Below are 10784 nucleotides of genomic sequence, written 5' to 3'. Positions count from 1 at the left end.
CATCAAACTAGAGTAGTTTAGATGTCCATATCTTCTATGCCACAACTGAGCTGATTCTTCAACAGTTGCTCTATTAGCCATATGAGGATTAACATATTCCAAACTTAATGGAAAACATCTGTTTCTTTTCATGGGAACACTTGCAATTAGATCTTCCATCTGCCTATCTCCATAAATATCAACCATGTAATCACCAAACACAAGCCAATATCCATGTTCTACCATCTGCCCTACACTCAATAAGTTTTCATCCAAACCAGGTACAATCATAACTTCTTTAATATACCTAGTCACACCTTTCATCTCAATCACCAATGTGCCTTTGCCTATTGACTGCACTAAATCTCCAGTGCCCATTTTAACTCTACACCTCACATTCTTATCAACATCAATGAGCAAGGATTCATGAGAGGTCATATGATTGCTACATGCACTATCTACATACCATATATTCATACTTCTTCCAATAGTAGCAGAAGGGCAGGCATAAAACATGGTTGCAGATTCTGTTACCTGATTCGCATAGTTTACAAGTTTTCCAGACTTGTTTGGTTGATCACAATCCTTGATGAAATGACCGAAGCGATTGCATCCATGACATTTCGGCTTCCCTTTAAACCAGCACTCACCATAGTGCAGTTTATCACAATGCTTGCATTTTCCCTTAGACTGATCAGATTTTCCTCCTTGATCATATTTGCCACCTCGATTAGCAAGATTCTGAGGTTTAGGATCCCATTTCTTTCCCTTTGATTTCCAATCCTTCTTTGGTTTAGAATTACCAAACGAGAGATTTGGTTGGGTTCCTTTCGAATTCAGATTCAGAGTACTGAAAGCTCTTTCAATGGTACTTTCAGCATGCCTATCAAGGCGTTGTGCAAACCCTCTCAAAGCTGCAATCACCTCTTGTACCTCTATAGTTTCAATATCCTTAGTTTGTTCAATTACATAACAAACAGGATCAAATTCCTTAGTTAAGCTTATGAGTAATTTCTGAACTAATCGTTCTCTGGGTAAATCTTCCCCATAACCTTTCATCTGATTTACCAACTCGAGAAGACGAGTGAGATACACAGACAGAGTTTCATCATCCCTCATCCTTGTGTACTCGAAATCACGGCATAGACCCTGCAACTTGATGGATCTCACTTGCTTATCACCATGAAATTCCTGATGTAGTATGTCCCAAGCACCCTTTGAGGTCTCTTCGTTTGAGATTCTGGGAAAGATGTCATCCGAGACAGCTCCTTGGATTATACCCAGTGCCTTAGCATCCTTCATTAGCTTGTCGCTCAGAGAAACTCTCTCCGACTCCGATGAGCCTTCATCTCCAATCTTCTTATCCTTCGATTCTGAAATTTCAAACCCTTTTTCAACTAAATCCCAGATTCCATGTGATTTGAAAATAGTTCTCATTCGGATCTTCCAAAATTCATAGTTGTCACCATTGAATATTGGAGCCCGAAGATCACTACCACCAGATCCAGCCATTTGAGACTTGAATCGACAAACTGAGTTGGAAATTTCACGTTGGATTTCCGAGCACAGCACTCACAGATCTTACGCCCCGATTCCAGATAGAACCTGAGCTCTGATACCATGTTAAGTTTTCTTAGAAATCTAATGTATATGTGAATTGGATTTTTTAGAGGAAGCTGAAAAGACAGAGAGAGTGAGAGACAAAGTTTTCACAAACTGCAACTCTACTCCACAACAGAGAGCAACATTTCATTCATATTAATTCCTTCCTTTTACATCAGCCATCATAACCGTTCAATTACATGAGCCAATGTGATTTTGACACATGGCAGAACAGAGCATATGAGCCATTGAAAAGATACCTGATCTAAGATTATAAACTTGGCATATGAGCACAAGTTATCACAACATAAAACAGCTACTCAATAGAACAAAGATAAAATAGATAAGTAAATCATTTACTAACTTGAAATTAGTAAGCAATTTACTTTTCAACAATGGTGGCATTGCCTGAATGGTTTCGAGGAGCTGCTAACACCCTTCAAGTCTTGTGTATTTGGTATTGTGAGAACTTGGATACATTACCTTGGTGGTTGACAAGTTTCACATCTCTTAGAAAACTTGTGCTCAAAAGTTGTCCGAAATTGTTATCCCTGCCAGAGGGAATGCATCATCTTACTGCCTTGAGAGAAGTTCAGATTGCAGATTGTCCTCACCTAGAGAGCAGATGCCAGCGTGACATTGGTGAAGATTGTGAAAAGATTTCTCATGTTCCACATGTTTCTTTCTCTTTTTACATTGATTGAGCTCTTCTTTGGTCCAAATCCGGTGGACATGTATGTATGACTTCACTTCTCAAATGGGAGAAATGCTCGGATGATTTCATCATCTCTGGTTGGTGACTTCTCTATCAGTGTTGTCTTATATTTTCCTTATTTTCCTAGTTTGGATTGTATCATGCTTTGTTTTTTTTTTTGTCACATTATATCATGCTTCAGTTTCGCCTATTTAGTTTGTGCTCATGTGTGGCTTCAATGCTACTAAACATTTAATTCTATAGGTGTTTTAACCATTTGATTTAATTTTCACAACGGTTTAAATCTTCTATTTTCAATCTTAGATATTTATTCTCGTAACATTCACAATGTAACATAGTATTTAAGAAATTTCTCTTTACTAATTCTTCCAACAACCAAAAAAATAAATTAATTAATTAACTATATTATTATTAGCTCATGTCACACATCTACAGCATACAAATACTTTCCTCGACAACTCTCATGCTGTGTTGTAATTTGTGCTGGCATTCCTCGTGCCAAATCCTGCCTTCTTCGCATACATTTCGTAGAATTCTTCAACTTTCTCAACGGAGTCGAACTCCATGTTAATCTTTGGGACATACCTGTTATCCACCACCAGAATCACAAGAAGGGGTGGTTGTGTGTTGTTATCCACCTCACCATTATTATCCTCCTCACCGCCACGCCACCATTTTGGTCGGTCTGTTGATCGTTGTTATCCCACCCTACGTCTTCGCCGGTGTGTAGAACGATGTTATTCAGTTCTACGTTTTCATCTGCGTCGTCCATATTTAACTAAATTCACATTAGTTAGTATCATATTGATAGTTAAACTACTGATGGGATCCTGAGTTCCGTGTCTACATGAAATAGTTAATCGAACTGTCACAAAACCCTTAGATTGGCTGCCCATAAGAAACTCGCTCATGAATTATATAAGGGCCTGACAGTAACTTTCACAAAACCCTTAGAAAACGTAAAAACGAAGGCTACAAATAAAATTGCATTTCTAAGATTATAAGAATGCATATGGTAGTTTAACCGAGAACGATTTTCGAAACTGAAATTTGCGAAATAGGTTTGCAAAAGGTTAGTTTACGATGCCTTATAATTTCAACGATATTTTTATAATGTAATCACAACCGTATAACATATTTTGACTACGTAATAAAATGTTCACAACGAGAACATTAACTTTGTTATCCTAATGGCAACGTCCGGACGATGTTCTATTAACTATAATCAAAGGTGGAGCCATAAATTTATATAAGGGTGAGATAATTTTCTTTATCGTAGTATGAAGTGAAATTTAAGCATCCGAATAGGCTAAAATTCTAGTAGGCAAAATAAAAGTTCACAATGAAAATTAATAGTGGTTTGCAGTTTAGGCCGAAAACATTTTTCTTTAAAAAACCTATATACATGAAACTTACAATGAGATTCATCTGATTATAAACAGGTGAAATTCTTGGGTATAAAATACATTTGTGCATGGATTGGAAATTAGCTAGCAGGGCCGGCCCTCCAAATCTGGGAGTCCTAGGCGAGCTTTGGGGCCCTAGAGTTCTCTGACTCCAAACATTTTGTACATTGACATTTGTAAAAAAATTTCACTAAATACATAAAAAGTCTATCTCTAATCAAATATCATTAAAAATTAATATATAAAAAAATAAAAATATACAAACATTTCTCAAATATTACATGTCTCGCGTTTTTAGATGCAAATGCACTTATTAAGTTTACATAATCTAATTTTTCAACCAATTCAAACCAAAAGAGAAGTCTCTACCCAGTACGCCAAATTCCAATCATTTTTCTATTGTTACAATGTTACTTATTACATTCAATAAATGAATGAATTGTTGGATTACAGAGACAACATCTTACAGGTAGGGAAAATACTAGAGTGAAGAGGATAGTAATTTTCGTATATGTGCCTGGGCGGACAAGGCGGATTTGAATAATTTATTATATATTATATAAACTAATTAATTTGAACATTAAATAATGTCATTTTTCAAAAAGATGAGAGTTTTAGCCTTTTAAGTACATAATAAAGATATATGTGGTGTGATTAAAATAGGGTAATAAAACTTCATAAAAATAAACATAAAGATGATATTTAAGAAAGAAGCAAAAAAGTTAAACTAAGATGGTGGAGACTATTTAAAAAGCTATAAAAAAAGATGGTGGGACCATCTTAAGTAAAATCCTGGAATTAAAATGGTATTGGGAATATGATTGTCTTCTTCCTCGCGAGGCTAACCTGCAACAAAAGATTTTCAAATTTCAGCGTTTACATATAAGCTTGCATAGATCTCCCCCCCCCCAATCTTTGTCCAGACATGTCTAGCTCCGCCTAAAAATTGAGGATCTTAGGCGGACGTCTACTCCGGCTACCCACAGCGCCGGCTCTGTTAGCTAGGTTACAAAGAACATGAGTGACAAGAGGGAGACTGGAAAATACATGAATGCAAGACAGGCGGGGAGAGAGACAGAGAGGAAAAGTACATTTGTGCCCTAAATAGGTGAGACAATCCATGATACAAGGGTCATGATGCATGTCTGGTAAAGAGAGATCCCAATCTCAAATTCTCGATCAATACAGATTCTACAGTGAAATACCATTTGCTTTTTCAGTCTTATTTTTCTCTTTCTAAAGGTCACTCGTACGGATGACAACCACACTAAAGTGGTCTGCCCACGCCATCACTCATGCACATGCCATTGGAAGAAGGTGGGGAAGTGGAGTCATTTCCTTTGAAAGTGAAAAAAAAAAGGTGATTAGGGCAAGGTGGGATGGCCGGCCTCTATCTAACTCTTCATTTCTTTGCCTCTATTTTACTTGTTTCCCAACATCCATAGTACCACAAATAGGATTTTTTAAGCAACTACGATTTCGTTTTGATTGTGCTTCGATTTAAGGACCCATTCAAATAAAAGACACTGAGTATTGCTAAAGAATACAAAAAATAATATGAAATTTATGTGAGAGTTTTAGTTCTAATATCATTGAGTTTTTTTGTAATAAACTTAAGAGACGTTTTGAATTAGACGCCTCGTTTTTAAATGTCATAGACTAAACATCTATTCCTTTTGCAAATTTGATTAAACATTTTCCCTACAATTTTGGTACTTTAATTTTATTTCATTAGAAGTCTATTCATGTTAGCATTCCCTTTTTTCCTCCTATTTTTATGCATCTCTTATTATGATGATTTAAGATTTTTTTATTTTTTACTAAAATATTTATTTTAGTAAATTAAACATAATGTAACAAAACTCGTTGTTAGGTACGTTTAATTACATCGGTACGTTTGATTATAATGGTACATTTAGTTAGTTGGTACATTTGAATTTTTGGTCCATTTGGCTTCTTAGTACATTTAAATTTTTGGTACATTTAGTTTTTGGTACATTTGAATTTTTGGTATGTTTGTTTTCAAAACATAAGTTTTATTACTTTTTGTCCTAATAATGAGGAATTACTTTAATTAATTATTTTTTTTTATAGAAATAGTCGTTAACAATGTAAAAGTTTAAATTACTTTAATTAATTTTTTTTCTAGAAAGAGTCATTAATCAACGGATAATAACCTTTTTGTTAATTCAAAATTATATGATTTATCGTTATTATTTACCATTATCTACAATAATAAGGATTTATCTCTAATCAACTAAAAGTTGTTCCAGAAACTTATCTACCAAAAAACAAGATTGTGTATGAATCAAACATATTTTTAAACATTCCAAAAAATGAATATTCATTTTAAGATAGTTTATAATTGGGTACATTTTAATTTGGGGTTGGTACGTTTTCGTTTGATGTTGGTACATTTTCATTTAATATTGGTATGTTTCCATTTGGCGTGGATGTACATTTAGATTTGAAAAGTTTAAATTTTTAGACTTAAATATAGTTTAAATTATTTAAAATATATAGCAGATATTTAAATGTAAATTAATTTCAATTAATCTGAAGTAGTTCAAGTCTGAGTATCTTAATCAAATGTTTCAAAAGCTTAATCAAAAACTCAAAAAGCATAAATGTTTAGTCTACAAAAGTCTAAAATGAGGCATCTAATTCTAATTTTCTCTAAACTTAACCCCTAGCAATAAATTGTTAAGTTAGGACAATATAGGTGTTGTTGGTAGTGAATCACGCTGGGTCCAAAAGGTTTATCAAATATATGTAGAGGCCAATTGGTCAAGACATTATACTCGATATATTGTACTCGAGGTTGAATCTTTCATTGCATATTTTGCTCTTTGTACTTTGTTGACCTTTGCCTTGGAATACTATTTCCAGTTTACATAAAAAAAAAATTAAATAAAAAAAAAAAAACTTTATTAATAAAGAGGTTTATTACTTTAATCATTAGTTTCAAAAGAGTCCCCTTCATATAAGGAGCATTTTTGCTTTAGTGTAATATTAAGTGCCATTTACTTACCAAAACAAAAGGCAATGTTAATATAAATGCAATTTGGAATGTAATCCAAGTTTCATAAAAAAGCATTTCCATGAGGTGGTGGGTGCGCTACTCATGATGTTATCATTATCACTCTTGATTTTGGATGAGCTATACCCAATTACTACAGCCATAGGTGCTATCGATATCTTAGCCTAATGCTAATCTTTCTATTTTGAAAAATGATAAAACATACATTTTTCTAATCTCTCACACGCTTTTACTTAATTATGTATGTTATTTCAGTTGATTTATTTAATTCGACAATTAAAAAAAATGTCAAAAATTAAAATAAGTGTGTGAATCTCTTATTTTCTATCCCTTCACACCCTAATAGCCTAATCAACCATGAAACGGAATTCCTTAATGAAAAAAACGTCACCTATCATATGGTCTCACCTATGGGATACCAAAATGTGGTATACTTTGGAATCTAGCTAGGGTTAACAACATAATATGAAATTTTTATTTGAGTAATATTCTAATTTAATATAAATAACGTAGAAGAAGATTTAATTTTGAGTATAAATGACATAGCACATTACTTTAACCAACTCTAGATGCTTAGGTCTGCAAATAGGTATGTAATTAATTTGAGTAAGACTGTACATGTCATTTACTTACTTAGTCCAAACTTTTATTTTATGAACGGTTAGATTTTTAACCAATCATCAAAAGATTAAACACTTTGTTGAAATACCTATAGTATTTGAACTTTATGCTAATCTTCTTTTGTAAATAAATAAATAAGCATGTACCCAAATATTTAGTAGAGTAGTTTTACACAACAAAGTTTAGTGAAAGCGAGAACCTTGTTTTTTCTCTTACAAGCAAGAAGATAATTATATTAAATTATTCTAAATTAAGAAGAAAGAGATTCAAACTTAAATGCATAGGATAGAAGCATATTGTACTAATCAACTTAACAAAACCAATATTTGCATTCAAAGCAAGAAACCAACCACAGTATGCTTGTATTTCAAATCCTAGTATGTAGTCCTTTAATGCCTGCAGAATTCTTGTTTGATTTAAGGTCGAGTTATTTCTCTTCTTTATTGGTTGTGGTTTGTCATCGTTTATGCACACAACATAGGAGAAACAAATAAAGAAGAAAAAAAATACATAAAGCACAATTTTATATCCTGTTGATGAGGGGTGTAATGGTACTTGAAACTATTTACCCGATTGATATACACCAAATTCCCACCAAAGCATCATGCCGCTTTAAAGTAGGGGTGGGCACTTGGAACTGAAAACCGAAACCGAAACATGAACCAAATCGAACCGCACCGAATGGTTTGGTTTTGTGGTTTTAGAACGGTTTTGGTTTTGAAACCGAACCGCAAAATAGAAAACGGTTTGGTTTCGGTTTTGGCTTTTGAAAACTGCACCGAAACCGAACCGCACCGCAAATATTAATAAACATTTAATTAAATGTCCATATTAAATTTCATGTTTTAATTGGTTGTTTGTTAGAATTCATGCACTTAGTATGGACACAACCACACTAGAATATCATCGTTCATCACTTTCTTTCATTCATTAACTTCAATGACCTTTGTTATTTTATAGCATCACACACACACACACATATATGTACAAGGGTGGACTAATCTTGTTATCAAGAGTCGAACAATGATCTAATGAAGTCCACTCATTTGAAGCATGATATCATATATTCTAGTATGAAAGTTTCACTCATGTTTAATGAATTCAAAGTTATTTAACTTGTTTTATGTTATACCTTGTATGGGACACCCTTTTGTTGCACAAACATATTTTAACATCACAACTGCATGTAACATGCTAATTGTTTATATAACAAACGTCTTTTTCCTATTGCTACTGGGAAATGCTTATTAATACGTTTAATTGCAAATTGTACATTTTTTCTTAAAAACCAAACCAAAACCATTTCAAACCGCACCGAACCGAACCAAACGGTTTGGTTTCATTTCGGTTTTGGCTTCAAAACCGCACCGAATCAAACCGCAAAAAATTTTGGTTTTGGTTTTGGTTTTGGTTTCACTCAAAACCGCACCAAACCAAACCGTGCCCACCCCTACTTTAAAGAAAGGTCTTTAGTCTTAATACAGACTACAGTATAGTACATAAAATGCTTTAAAATTATAATAAAAACTATTATTGACTCTGTTTATACCATATTTAGGGCATCCATATTTAGATCTCGTACAAATACTCAGGGGACTCAAATGTAATTATGAATAAAGGAAGGGGCAAATATGTAAAAAGAGGAGGAGCCCTTATTCTATAAAAGGGCCTCCTCACCCTCACAAACCCGAAGCCTCTCCTATCTAGAGCAAAGCTCTCACACTCTCTCCCTCACAAATACTCTCAGAGAAATACAATCAGTGTAGACGTAGCCCAAACCTTGGGGTGAACCACGATACATCTTGTGTTATTTACATTTCATGCAGATTCACGGTCGGATTTACGTTGTTCCAAGACCTCTGGTTTTGTGCATCAACATTTGGCGTTGTCTGTGGGAAACGACACAAAAAATCATGTCGGTTATCTTTCATTTTTTCATCTCACCGCCGTGAATCTGTAGAAACCCAGGAACCAAAGTCACTGCAAAACCCAAGGGACACCGGCCCCCTCTGAAAAATCCCTCTCTCTGTCTAGTTTGTTTCACAACCTTCAAACCAAAGCTCTCACTTTCTCTCTCATCAGAAGAATCTTCATGACTTGATCGGACGGCTGACGTTGCAAGAGAAGATTAGACCGTTGGTGAACAATGCCATTGCTGTACCCAGGCTTGACATTTAGGGGTATGAGTAATTGTCTGAGGTGGCCTTACGATGTCCGATGATTCAATCTGGTTCAGCTAAGGTTTGATCGATCGGAAATAAAAAATAAAAAAACTGGACGTTGTGGGCGATTCAGTCTCGATCTCAGGCCACGGCCTTTACGCCTCCACCGGGTCGACCTAGCTCTGAGCTTTGGTTCGTTCTTCGCCGTCTGAGTTCACCCGCAGTGACCAATGAGAAATTAGAGTCAAAAGAAAGTGTGCGTTCGTACTCACAGAGCATCGAAGAAAGCGATAGAACTTCGGTCTCTACGTCGCGGCTGTTGAGGGCAGCGTTGAACCTCTACATGGTGACGGTGGAGCCGATGGTGGATGGTAGGATGTGGGTCATGAGTTCCAAGCCCAGTAGCATAACCATTATGACCTCCACCAGAATCCAAGCCAAAATCTCTCCCTCCGCTCCCTCAAGCCCAAAACTTTCCAGCACACCTCTCTTATTTCGCCGTTATCCCCGATAGACTTCTTATCTGGGTCATCAATTTCAGGCTCCGAGTCTTTGTTTTCGTCCACCTCGATTTTGCCTCATCAACAATTCGGTTTGCCTATGCCTCAGCAGCTTCGCCCTCAGCCCATTAACCAGCCAGAACCACCTGTGATGTCGTATGTTCATAATCTGGTTCATAACAATCCGGTTCAGAATAACCTGGTTCAGACTCGAGGTGTGGACTCTGAGAAGATGTTTAGCAATAAGCTACAAGAGTTAGAGAAACAGCTTCTCAACGATAACGACGAGGACGACGAATGCGACGCTGATGATTCTATTGGTCTAAAAATAGAGAAGCTGGTGGCTTCACTTCCTGAAGGTGGTTTTCTTCTTCTTCCTGAGCATGCAAAGAAGCTTGCTGCCTTAGCAGATCTTTATGTTAACGATGCATTTGGACTGCACATAGAGCTCATGCCTCAACTGAGGGAGTTATAAAATTCTTGAGGCCATCTGTAGCCGGTTTCCTTTTGCAGAAGGAACTCGACTATCTCGTTGGGGCAGTATCAAGCCCCAAAAAGCCATTTGCTTCCATTGTTGGTGGTTCAAAGGTCTCATCCAAGATCGGAATGATTGACAGCTCGGCATTCTCACTCTGTATGTTCGGCTAAGAAAAATCATTTAACCGCAGAAACGAGGTGTGAATAAACGATCAGATGAAGTGGGAAATGGCGAGCGCAGTGGACCCAATTTCAGGGCAGGTCGCAGATCCACAGGCCATC

This window comes from Malus domestica, chromosome 14, assembly GCF_042453785.1.
Source record: "Malus domestica chromosome 14, GDT2T_hap1".
NCBI lineage: Eukaryota > Viridiplantae > Streptophyta > Magnoliopsida > Rosales > Rosaceae > Malus > Malus domestica.
This window is presented reverse-complemented; position numbering follows the sequence as displayed.